This window comes from Ambystoma mexicanum, assembly GCF_040938575.1.
Source record: "Ambystoma mexicanum isolate Mex_15411 chromosome 12 unlocalized genomic scaffold, UKY_AmexF1_1 Mex_chr12_unloc.2, whole genome shotgun sequence".
Lineage (NCBI taxonomy): Eukaryota > Metazoa > Chordata > Amphibia > Caudata > Ambystomatidae > Ambystoma > Ambystoma mexicanum.
This window is the reverse complement of record NW_027182323.1, coordinates 2,055,625-2,067,649: the sequence shown is the minus strand read 5'-3', so window position 1 is coordinate 2,067,649 and position 12,025 is coordinate 2,055,625. Positions and strand designations below refer to the sequence as shown.

General features: G+C 45.5%; 2 non-coding genes across 2 annotated transcripts; one reads left to right on the top strand and one right to left on the bottom strand.

The window, feature by feature from the left end:
- The first annotated feature begins 10,252 nt into the window (after positions 1-10,252).
- Positions 10,253-10,341, top strand: TRNAR-UCU (transfer RNA arginine (anticodon UCU)). Its single transcript is given in 2 exon segments — positions 10,253-10,289; positions 10,306-10,341. It is a non-coding gene; the product is annotated as a tRNA-Arg (tRNA).
- A 671-nt stretch (positions 10,342-11,012) lies between these two features.
- TRNAW-CCA (transfer RNA tryptophan (anticodon CCA)) lies at positions 11,013-11,084 on the bottom strand. Its single transcript has one exon. It is a non-coding gene; the product is annotated as a tRNA-Trp (tRNA).
- Positions 11,085-12,025: the final 941 nt, after the last annotated feature.

The following is a 12,025-nucleotide window of genomic DNA, read 5'->3' as shown; positions in this document are numbered from 1 at the left end:
TTCCCATCATTTAACTGAACAGGGATGAACAACTGCTCTCCAATTTGCTGAATATCAGCCAGGCTCTGAGCTGATTTCACATCTTTCTGGACTATAGGAGTGGGAGTTTCTGATTGTGGATTAGTATAGAATCTCAGAGTGTTTCCTTCCAGCGTGGAGTACCACTTTAGACTGGAAGGAAGGTTGATTTTCAGAAATAGAGAGGACCCCCCATCACCAGTCTGTTGTCCTACTGCTATTACTGTCACGTCTGGAATTTGGCTATTCTGGAAGTGAAATTCTACTTGGTCAGATTTTTGTTCAACCATGTGGCAGGTGCCGTTTAAACTAACATGGTTGACACTCTGTTTTAATTTTATGGGTCGGCTAGTCTGGGTCCAGAGGACCTTGTTTACGCAATCTATTAGGGGTGACAACCTTCTCAGGAGGTCATTCCCTAGTAAACAAAGGGTGCCCTCTGGAGTCACAACTATGACTGGGTGTTTCAACTTGTGTCGCCCGATCTTAATGTCCAAGTCTGCAGTCCCCTCAACGGGAATTTCCTTCCCGTCAAAGTTCTGCAGTTGTCCAGGAAGAGAGGTGAGAGGAATTTGGTAATTCTCTCCCCTTCCTGCATTCAGTTCGTCAAAGGCCCTTCTGGACAGAAGGGTAGCTTGAGATCCAGTGTCCACCAGTGCCAAGATTGTACCCTGCCCCTGTACTTGTACCGGGGCATAATATCTTCCCTCCTTCTCCTCAAGGGGGCACAGATAATGTACATTTTTGGACAACTGGTGGGCTAATTTTCTGGTTTTGGACATCGCTAGCGAAGAGATTTGGGCAGAATTCTGTGGAGAGCCTTGGAAATCTGAAAGAAAAATTTGGCAACTGGAGATCAGAGCCATTGTGGGTTCCCCTGGCTCCGGTTCTGGGCCGCCCCCCCCCCTTTTTGGAGGCAGTCACCAGGATGGGTTTGAACCAGGGGATTTTCTTGCTGTTGGTTCTGGGATGAGATGGTGGGCAGCGGTAGCTCAGTCTCCACATCTCCCCAGTCTGGATTTGCATCCCTAGGGACCCATTTTTCTTTGGGAGGAGTTCCCCGCTCTCTGAAGGAGAAGATCCTTTTCCTAGGATCCTCTGAGGATCCCTCTCCCTCAAATTGGAAGATCTGTACCTCCTCCTCAAACTGAGTCTGTTTGGGTCTTTTGTTTCTCCTACCCCCCCTCTGCTCCTTAGGAGGCAGACTTTCAGGGGCAAGAGATTTTGTTTCCGGTTCCTGGGTTTCCAGGGGCTGTTTACAAGTGAGGAAGGAAGCTTCCTCCAAGGCTTTACACCCCCCTTCCCTTTGTGCCTCCTCCCTGGGAACCAGTGAGTTATCGGGGTGCTGCCCCCGTCATTGTTCTGGGGCACCAGGTCCAGAGTTGGGTGCGTTCTGCGCCAGCATGCCGATCTGAGGGTTCTGCTGAGCCCTCAGTATGTGACCCAGATCCCGCGCCATGTTTTGAACCTGGCGCTCTAACTGGGAAACCCGCTCAGGCTGATACGGGGCCCTGTTTTCTCCCCTGGGCTGATCCCGGGAAGGGTAGCTGTCCCTCCTCTGGTAATACCCCGGGTTGGGAAGATTTGGGTACCCCTCCACCCTTGGCCTCCCCTCTCCCGGATTAGGTTGTCTGGGCTCAGAGAATTGGGGAAAGAAGGATGGATGATTTTGGGGTTGGAAATTGGGTGGATACCTGGGGAAAAAGTTCTGCCCAGGATTTGGAGAATTTCTGCCCTCCTGTGGGAAGTTGGGAGGGAAGTTCCCTGGGTTAGGTGCTTGGCTGGATCCCCCCCCTTGGGCTGGAGGAGTCCACACATAACCCAGGATGGGTCGATTTCCCTTGTAACGGGGACTTACATAATCAGGAGAGCGAGGGACCCCATTTGTGGGGCTGCCTCCTTGGCTCCCTGTCTGTGACTGACCCGAGGACCTTCTGGGCCTAGCATTATTAGGTGCAGGTAGGTTTTTAGGCCCCCCCATCTCCAAATCCAAAACGGGGGTGACCTTTACCTCTGCCACCTTGGCAGCAGCAGGGGTGCTGTTGGCTTTGGGGTTTTTCTGGGCATTACTTTTGCTATCTATCGGTTTCTGCACCTCATAGATCCGGGTAGCCTGTTCAATGACCCAGTCTAAAGATCTTTTCTCATGAAAATCCCTCACGAGCTGGGTCATGATATATTTGGGCAAGGCATGGAAAAACGTATTAATAAATTCCCTGCTATCCGTGCGCACCCTTCTTGTGGTCTGTGCAAAAGCACGCTTTAACACCTGCACAAATTCTTGTGGGGCCTGATCCTCCCCACATTGCAAATTGTAGGCTGCCTTGCGAGCCTCTTGAGGATTTCTGTGAACAGAAAAATGTTTCAAGATGGCCGCCTTATAGGTGGACCATCTTAAATGATTTTGGTCCTCCAGCCCCGCAAAGAAACTGGAGTATTCCGGGGAGAAGGTTCACTTTACATATTGAATACAGCTTTGGCTGTCCTTCAAATGGAAAGTCTCCATCATTTGTTCAAACAACTCTAAGTGCTCCCAAACAGAATACTTAGCGTTCTTATGGTAAGGCGTGATGACGCTCCTGATCGCCTTAATCTGCTTTAAGGGGTCCTTAAGCAAGGCCCTTTTTGCCTTATTGACCTTTTTGGTTTGGGTAACCCTTGTCCATTCGTCCTCGGACTCAGAGGCACTGCTCCCAGAGGTTCCCGTCTGTTCTTCCAGGTTTTCCCGGATTCTGCGAGCCTGGGAATGGCTGGCAGAATGTGGGGACCTGGTCTCCTGTGTCCTGCGCAGTTCAGAGGAGTCTTCAGATTCCTCCTTGCTGCCAGGATTTGATGGGTACCCCCTCCACTGACCTAACTGGGCAGAGGTTTTCAGGATGCCCTTAATGGGCCTACTCTCCTGGGGTTCCCCACTGAACTGTACTGTACTTGGGTGCCCATACCCGGATGCCCACCCCTCCATTCCTGAGTGGTACTGGCCTATGAGCCCCATACTTTTAGCTGGATAGTAATCTGCCATCCCTGTGGCCCTGTGCTCATGTGCGCCCGGGGACATGGGGGTGGTAGAGTCCAGGGACTGGGAGAGATGAAGGCCCCTGGTGTTAGGGCTCCTGAGGTTATGGTCAGGAGTCTCTCTTTCCCAGCGGACCTCATCTCTATCCGCCCCTGCTCCCTGTTGCAATGCAAGAGCCTGCATTTGTGCTTTCAGTTCCTCAGTCAAGGCCTTACTAGACTCTATCAGTCTCTCCTGCATCGCTACCTGTTGTTGGAGCCTATCATTGTGTTGACAGAGGGCCTCATTTTCCCTCTGTGCTTCCTGGTTGGTCCTGGAGAACTGGGCCAGTCTTTGCTGCAGGAGGTTTACCTCCTGAGTCCCATCCCTACCGGCCTGCTCCTTTCTTGCCAGAGCATCTTCCACCCTTCTGGTGTGCTCTACCAAGTTCTGGTTTTCTTTTTGGAGGTCACCCAGCCCCTGGAGGGCCAGGTGATTTTCTTCCATTTTCCTTTTTAAATGGCAGACTTCCTGGCCTATGGTGTCTCTTTCCTGACTGAGAGCCTGCATCTGTGCTGCCAGGTCGTCCCTTTGCCTTTGGAAGGCACCAGCTTTCTGGCGCTCCTGATCAAACTCTGCCTGGGTATCCAGGTCTTTCAGAATTAGTTTGTTGCTCTCTGCCTTCACTCTATCTAGGTGGCCTTGCAGGGTGACTACCTGCTCAGCACATACCCTGTTGAAGTCCAGTTGTTGCTCCAGCTTTTTCTGGCTTTGCAGTAGGGAGTCCAAACCTTCTTGGTGTTCCTTCTGCAAGGCCAGAAATCTGGTATCCTGTTCTGACTTTTCCTTTTGCAGCACATCCATATCCTCCTTTATTTTAGTGATGTACTGCCTGGTCTCATTTTCTGACTCCTGGCTCCTGTGCAGCCTTTGCTCAGAAGAGTCCAGATCAGATTGGGCCTTCTCTAACGCCATCTGTTGTCTTTTTGCCAGATCATGGCCTTCAGCACATTTATTCTGTATGGCTCCCATATATAAATATAAATATGCCGCTATCCTAACAATCTTGTCGTGTTCATCTTTGGCCTTAGGAGCCATATATAGTTCACTCAGGGCCACATGTAATGGACCCTGATCTCTCCATGAGTCTGACCCTGTTTCAGTGACCTGTCGCGTGATGGCCTGCAACCAGGCATCCTGGCCCTGCTCAGCCCATTCACCTCTCACAAATAGTTTATGTAAGAAGTGCTCTCTGGCTATTTTCATATCTACCAAGGTCGTCATTCTAGAGATTGGTCTCTGTCCTGACTTACAGAAGTTTGTATTTTATTTTTGCAGAACAGAACTTTTCTTGGAGTGTCCCTTTTGAGGAATGCTTCACAGCGTAATGCAGCGTGGTGATCCGACTGGATATGTGTATCTGGTCAGCTGGCACGCTGTATTAAGCTGCACAAGTGGTATTCTAACCCAAACGTCCGGCCCGAGCCCCCAATTTGTAAGAGGATTCAATTCAACACTACAGCTAAGTCAACGCCTAGTCTATAATACTGAATGAAAACCCTTATTGATATATCTTTATGTCCAGTTCATGCGTTCTGGATGACTACCCCTATATAACACCCCTCTCTTGGAATCCTCCTGACCCCACTGAGCCAAGAAGTAGTTCTGTTTTGCAAGTTAAAAGGTTTATTTGATAATTTAAACAATAGATATATATATATCACACTTTATAATAAATTAATAATTGAATAGCACACTTAATCTGATATGATAAAGATTAACAACGGAGAATCTGGCACCAACACGCTTCTCTATAATCAATAAGGAGTTGACATGAAATGGATAAGGTAGCACACAGGTGAATAGGAACAAAAGAAGAAGGTGGTACAGAATGCTTTATGTAAGCTCAGGTGGATGCAATATTCAATGAATGCAGTACAGAAAATACTCAATATGATTTCAACCAAACAATGTAATCACTTTTCTCTGGCTATTCACTCCCCCCCTCTTTATGCAATGCAAGGAAATGGGAGGAAAGCACACAGTTCTCAGAAATGCAATCAATGTAATTCAGTTCAATCCCCCCCAAGCACGCTTAAAGAAAACAGATAGGAGTTTTGAAAACACAGGCCCAAATGCTTTTATTTGTGCTAGCAATGGATGAGAAATATGCTGGAAATGCTTTTAATTCCCTTTCAGAGGTTCAGGGTGAGTGGTATCTAGTTAATATTAGTCCAGGCTCACTCTTGCAATGATTCAGGAATGATTAGCAGGTTAAACGAATTTCTTTCAGAGGAAAGCAAAAGCAGCTATCTTTTTGCAAGTGGAGAAATTTGCAAATCGCGGTAAAATTCGCGAATGCGTCTGGTGCGATTACAGAGGAACTACAAGGGCTAGCAATATCTTTTTGGGGTCCTAGGAAAGCCTAGGATCTCAGCTTCCAGATGAAAGTTACTGCATGTCTCTAGCACAAACGGTCACGGAGATATGAGCGATTAAATAAAGGTCGTTTTTCAGATTTGAAATTTTAAAGTTCAAAAAGACAAGTGCCGCTTGCAACTAGAAAATGACAGGTGACAGCTTTGCAAATGACAGGTGACAGTTAGGAGACAGTTCTACTTAGATTAAGCTAGATTGAATAATATTATTTTAACGAGGAGATTGGTTCTGCACAGTTTTCTAGGTACTCACACTATATTCTTGAGTGAAATGGGCCTCGCCATGGATCTGGTCAGGTTTTAGACGGGACACTGGTCTCTGCACTTCACAGTGATCTGGGTCTGCTCTCTCTCTGGATTCTGAAGATTGAGGGATTTAAAGTCTGGATCTTTCTGCACAGCTTTCTCTGGAGATTGATGGAGGTAAAGTATGGATTTTCCCGGCAGAGCTTCCAGCTGCAAATGGATTTGAAAGTCCCTATCTGTCCTGTCTCTCTGCTTTTATGTGTTTTGAAAATGGGTGTGTGTGAGCAGCATCACTAGCCAGCCCCTCTCCACTTGCCATTGGCCCAATTCTCCCCTCTCCCATGATTGGGGAAAGAACTGTGAGTCAGAGCGATGTCATTTTATGGCTTGCAGAGAGTCCACTCCTCCTGTCAACTTGCACACAAATCTAGATTTGATAACAAAAGACATATTTGCACAGGTAAACATTGGTTTAAAATTACATGCACACATCACATATCACAGGAGATATACCCTGTCCAAACTTTGCTCTTCCTGGGGGCTTGCATTCAGAAATGGCAATATTTTGCACTTTTAACTGATTTTGCAATTTCTGACATTAACCCAAATTTACACACATGTGCGCAAGGAGTATGGACATTAATTGATGAAGTGTCAGATTTTTCACATGCACACATTTTGAGTAATATCCTCTTTTCCGCTAAAACCCCCCTGAACATGCCACCGGTTCGAAAAACCTCTTAAAATGTGGGCAGAAAAATCACAAGAATTATGGTATCATTGATAAAATTTTCACATGCCGCTCTATGAATGATCCTTCTTTTTAAAGTTATGTTCTGGCCCCCAAAGGGGTGTGGTTTCCCCCAGCACAAGGTTGAATTTCTGGTTTTTCCAGTTCTGCCAAGCCAGCTTGCTCTCACAGGCAGTGCCCCTCCCAGCTTCTGCCAAGAGGAAGCTGTTTTACGACCTCTGTAATAAACCATCTGCCTGGGTGAAGTGGGTTGCATTGTTCAGAGCTCCTGTGTTCTGTGGGGCTCCCCTTAATTCAATTATCAGGGAGATGGCATATCCTTAGTGTGGCCAGCAAAAGGCAGATAGGCCTGGGAACACAGCTGTGACTCAAGTTTCACTCCTGATGGGGGTAGTTGCCAGGCAGAATTCAGTTCCTTAAGCCAAGTTTCAGATAAAATGTCACTTTTTGTTCCCCAGTTTAAGTCAATACATTTTTTTACATATGCAGCTAGAATGCTGATTCTAAGTTCAAAACTATGACATTTAAACAATTGCAACCTATGTGACACTCAAAGTAGGTCACTCATTTCTTTTAAACATTTAGATTTGTAGTGTCTTTCAGTCCAAATTTACTTAAACTGCTGAAATCCACAGCTAAGCCAGTCTTGTTATAAACCTTCAAGTCACTTCAGAATATAACTTTACATTGTATCCACCTCTCAGTAAGTCTTTCTTTGGCTTGCCTTGGGTTCACTTATTCAGTTTTACACAAAAAAGTAAAATCTGGTGTTGTTTTAAAACGCCGGCTTTTGGATAGTGGTGAGTACTGGTACTGCACCCCCTTTTTGGGATTTAAGAAAATGAATTCCCAACAGTTATGGGTTTGCTTTTGGCAATCAGCATTGCCACTCCCGATGGTTTCAAACTACTGTGTGGGTAGTCCAATGGTGGTTTTAGGCAGTGTCCTTCTGTGCCCATAACATCGGTAAAAATGAGTGGCAGCCTATTCTTCCTGCATTTCCCTGTACATTTTCTGGGAAACTCTGGCCATCATGATGTTTTCCATGTCAGTACTGCACAGTTTTGAGGTAGGGCTCGGATGCATGGGTAAATACATCCCACAGCACGCACCCATGCAGATACAGCAGAGTGCAAACATGGGACAGTTATTGATGCTTAGGGTAGGGGGTGTCACTGACGCATGAGGAAGTCCTTTTATAGGCACGGGAATAAGCATGTATCCACAATAGGACAGCTCACAGGCTGACTTGATGTGTTCAGTACTATCAGTGACACCAAATCCTCAAGATATCGATATGAGATGTTATTTATAATGCGCTTAATACCCAGAGGTTTCTAAGCACGGACCCAGGGATCGAAGCTGTGTTGCTCCGTGTCGTCTTGCTTCCAAGGCAAGCACGTTGCCCCTGAGCTATCCTCCCGAGACAACAAGAACCATGGTTTGATGTTACCGGAGGAGGCAAATCTTGTTCTGTTTTAGTAGAGAATGCGCAAGACTTCTCTGGAGCTGCAAGTAGAGTTCCTTTTACTGATTAATTGCCAGTCTCTATAGGAGAATGTGATATGTTTTATACCTTTATTGTATTCAAGGCAGACACCATTTAATATTCTGGGTCGAGATTTAATGACAAAGCTGAATATGACGATTTCTTTTACTGATAAAGGTATAGTGTGTTCCATACCAGGGATATATTATTTAAACGTGGGCAAATGTATCATTCCATTTACAGGACGGATAGCTCTGTGAAGAATGTGAGGAATGCCGTTAGAGCCAGAACTCTTTCTTTATGGGGTACCCATTTTGTTAACGTGGCTACCCAGCTTAGTGGGAAGATTAGGAGGATACCTGATGAACTTTTGTTCAGGCCACAGATCCCCATGGACGAAGAGGGGGACAGATTTTTCCCTTACAGCTTCAGGCAGCCATAGTACGAGGGGAATTGGCCATGCTCGAAGGATTTGATGACAAGGGCAGGCCATAAAAAACAGTAATTGCCTTTGGGCAAGGGTATAGATTAACTGACGTCACAGGTCTGGGAGATTCAAAATGTTTTATGTTAATGTTATGTTATGTTGATTTATACCGCACACCGCTACCACCCAGGGGCAGTCAGTCTCCAGGTGCTCTTATTGAAATACTGGGTCAGCTCGCGTAAGCGAAATGGAAAGAGATTTGCTGCTGCTGGTGGGAGGGCAATGTCCAGAAAAAATTCTGAACTTTCAGAAACGTCCTTCTTTTGAAAAATGTTTCGAAAAAGCTTTGAATTAAGAACAGGTAAACACCACGCAAGTAGAAAGATGCATGGAAAGGTGTCATTTTAGCAAGTTAACAGAGCAGGTGATTCACTTAAGTGGATGCCAGAGGAAAGAGGCAAGAACATTCCCACAGAGAAAAATGCAATACAAGCTTTTAACTGATCAGCAGTTGCAATAGCAGAGCTGTGACTGAACCTGGTGCGAGAGACAGGTTGACATATTGCAACACAAAAAACATAAGTCCTTGAGTCCCTCCTTTCGCTTTGCCCTTCATGGATAATGCATTCAGTGCTTTATATAGAAGTGTTTCAAACATTTCGAATTTATATGAAAGAACAATATTTTGAAGTGAAAAAGAATGAAAATTACATTATTGTAAAGTATATCATGTTCAACAACGTGAGAGCATAGAAAGTAAGAAATAGCCATCAAGGCTTTTAAGAGGTCACGTGCTTAATCATCCCACCGATATTTGAGCGCAGGATTCAAAGAGCAGAGTGGTAACTGTTCCACCATAGACCCTGCGATTCACTCAACACATGCACCGAAGTAATGGAGCCATCATAACCAACATGACTTCCAATGTTGTACTTTGCCACAAGGCTTTCCTGTATTCAGATAAACTGTAGACTTCAAGCATGCAACATTGTTTTAGTTATGTTATTTACACTTATAAAACGCATTGGTCGCCCGAGGGCATCATGGCGCTACTCCTAGAAAGTACAATGTCCACTCAATGCAGCCGAGTCAGAAAAGAAACCATTGCCATGACGATGACATGTTGGAGGATTGCTTGAAAACGCCAGGCCAGATGCGGTTATAATGTGACCTGTTCAGAAAAGCCTCTTTTGGTTTGCTCGTCGGTTCTATGTTTTACTTTAGTGAAATACTGTTGTTCAGTTCTCACCATCTATGGAAAGAGTTTCACTGCTGCTGAAGGGAGGGAAAATTCCTAGAAACATTTTCTGAACTTTCAGAATCTTCCTCTTTTTCAAAAAAATGTTTAAGGAGCTCTGAGTTAAGAACATGCAAACCGCAGGGAAGCAGGAAGATTGGATGGGACAAGGCCTTGCACGTTAATAGGGCACGTGGGTGGCCTCGGCGGTGGCTGGGGGAAAGAAGCAAGAACATTCCCAGGGAGACATACCAGAGAGAGGCTTTTAAAGGATCAGCAGTGGCAATAGTACAGCTGTGACTGCACTCTGGGCCAGGAGCCAGGCTGACCTATTACAGACCAACCACTGTGTGTCAAAGGGCCCTTCCTGGAGTTTTGCCCATCACTGATCAGCCATCAAAGCATTTCTCTTGAGATTTTCCATAGTGTAGTAGGCAGTACTCTTGATAGGAGTATCCCCAAAACAGGCAACAAAATGCCACTCCTACTGATGTCGGGAGGTGGCAGGTTGACAAAGCACTGAAGTACATGGGATGCCACGCTAAAAAACGATATCAACTTTCAACATGTTTATAAAGCATTCCTAAACACATACACCGTGTCCATCCAGGCCGTATGTTGATAATCCTGATTATTTTGCCCATGCGGGTAGTTGGCTCTGTGGCGCAATGGATAGCGCGTTGGACTTCTAAGGGTGCTGTGAAGCAATTCAAAGGTTGTGGGTTCGAGTCCCACCAGAGTCGATGTATTTTGGAAATACGTATTTCAAACTGTACATTTCGTATACATGTTTGTACCAGTTGTGTTTTAAGAGTGTTACCCCGACCGTTATCATACTCTATTTGTGCAATCGGTTTATGACTTGTTTTTACTCAAGCCTCTGTCAAATTTAACCTGTTAGTAACTTGACCGCTGAAATGGCGTGCTTATTTGGCATTTGCAAAGCGCCAAACTGTGTGGGTTGCCTTAACACTAAGTGACCATTTGCTAGAACAAAACTGCGCCACTCTGGCTTTCTAGCGGGCGGTAGTCTGCAGTACAGCATACACAGCCATCATAATGACAGTGCAGTTGCAACTTTAAGAGGCAGCCCTGAAGGTGTCCAGTTCTTTTTTTTTTTTTTTTTATTAGCAATGCAGGTAAACGCGATATGTGGGTTTGCAATGTGCTGTGTGTGACTAATCGGTGGAAGGTCATAATATTTGGCCTGTAAATCAGCAGACTACTAGTGTTTGTCTGCAAAAACGACATTTTTTTGTTGTTGTTGCAGAAAATAAGAATACATTGACCTAGGTGTTCTAAAAACATAATTTAAAAATTGAATTTCTAGAAAACGTGTACCACGATTGATTTTAAAGACAGTTCGGAAGCTAACAAACTTGCAATCCTTACTTTTGAAATAGAAAAGGCTAATTGACCCCGACGTGATTTGAACACGCAACCTTCTGATCTGGAGTCAGACGCGCTACCGTTGCGCCACGAGGTCGATGCAGCAAACGGTGTCGCAGTCCAATAAGTCACTATAAAGGGAGTTGCTGTTTATCTTATCGTGTCTTTTTCTACACCATGCTTGCTGTTGAGTGCTTCTGTCCTTTCTTCCTTGCAAGGATTGGAACTGTCCAGTCGATATCAAAGCCTACTCTGGTCTTAATTTGAAGACTTCATGGAAGAATCCCGAGCAGGTGATGTGGTGAAATCCATATCACCCAGGGTGGTGAGGAATACTCTAGATTGTCACCAGAGTAATACTGCTGCTTTTTGATCTCTTCCAAAAACTTTGGAGGAGAGCGCTTTTCTGGGTTATTTTAATGCGGCAGGCAGGTAAAGCCTACCCTCTTGCCAGAAAACCGCGCCAAGTCAGCCTCAGAGATTCCCACATGATGCCACCATCCGTGCCTGCCCCCAGCAGCCCACCTGGGCCACTGTTACTCATACACCCTCTATACCCATCTGACGCACGCATAGACTGGTCTCCAGCTCTATTTGAACACTCACCCTCTACAGTACATAATTACCACTGTAATATAAATGAATACACAGTGACGATAGTGCAGCTCTAATAAACAGAAAGGGGCGGTGTAAAGGATGTCCAGCTGGGGCAGATGAAGTGTCTGATACGCACCCCCCGAACCCTCCTCGCAGGGACATTCTCTCCTCATTGTCATCCGCCAGAGCCGCACAGTTTAAGGGACTGGAAGCTGCATGTAGCCACAGCCATATAACCTGGGCCCAAGCTTTTACACGATGGATCTCATTTTCTCTCCTTGGCGCGCTTCATAAATGCGTAAATAAATAAATAAATGCCGCAGTTCATTACCTCTGTTGCTTTGTGTTTGTTTGCTGAAGTTTGTCCCATTCTCAAAACTAAACTCACAGTGTCTTTCTTTCCTTTCATTTTCAATTCCATTCTGTGGAATAGCACAGGAT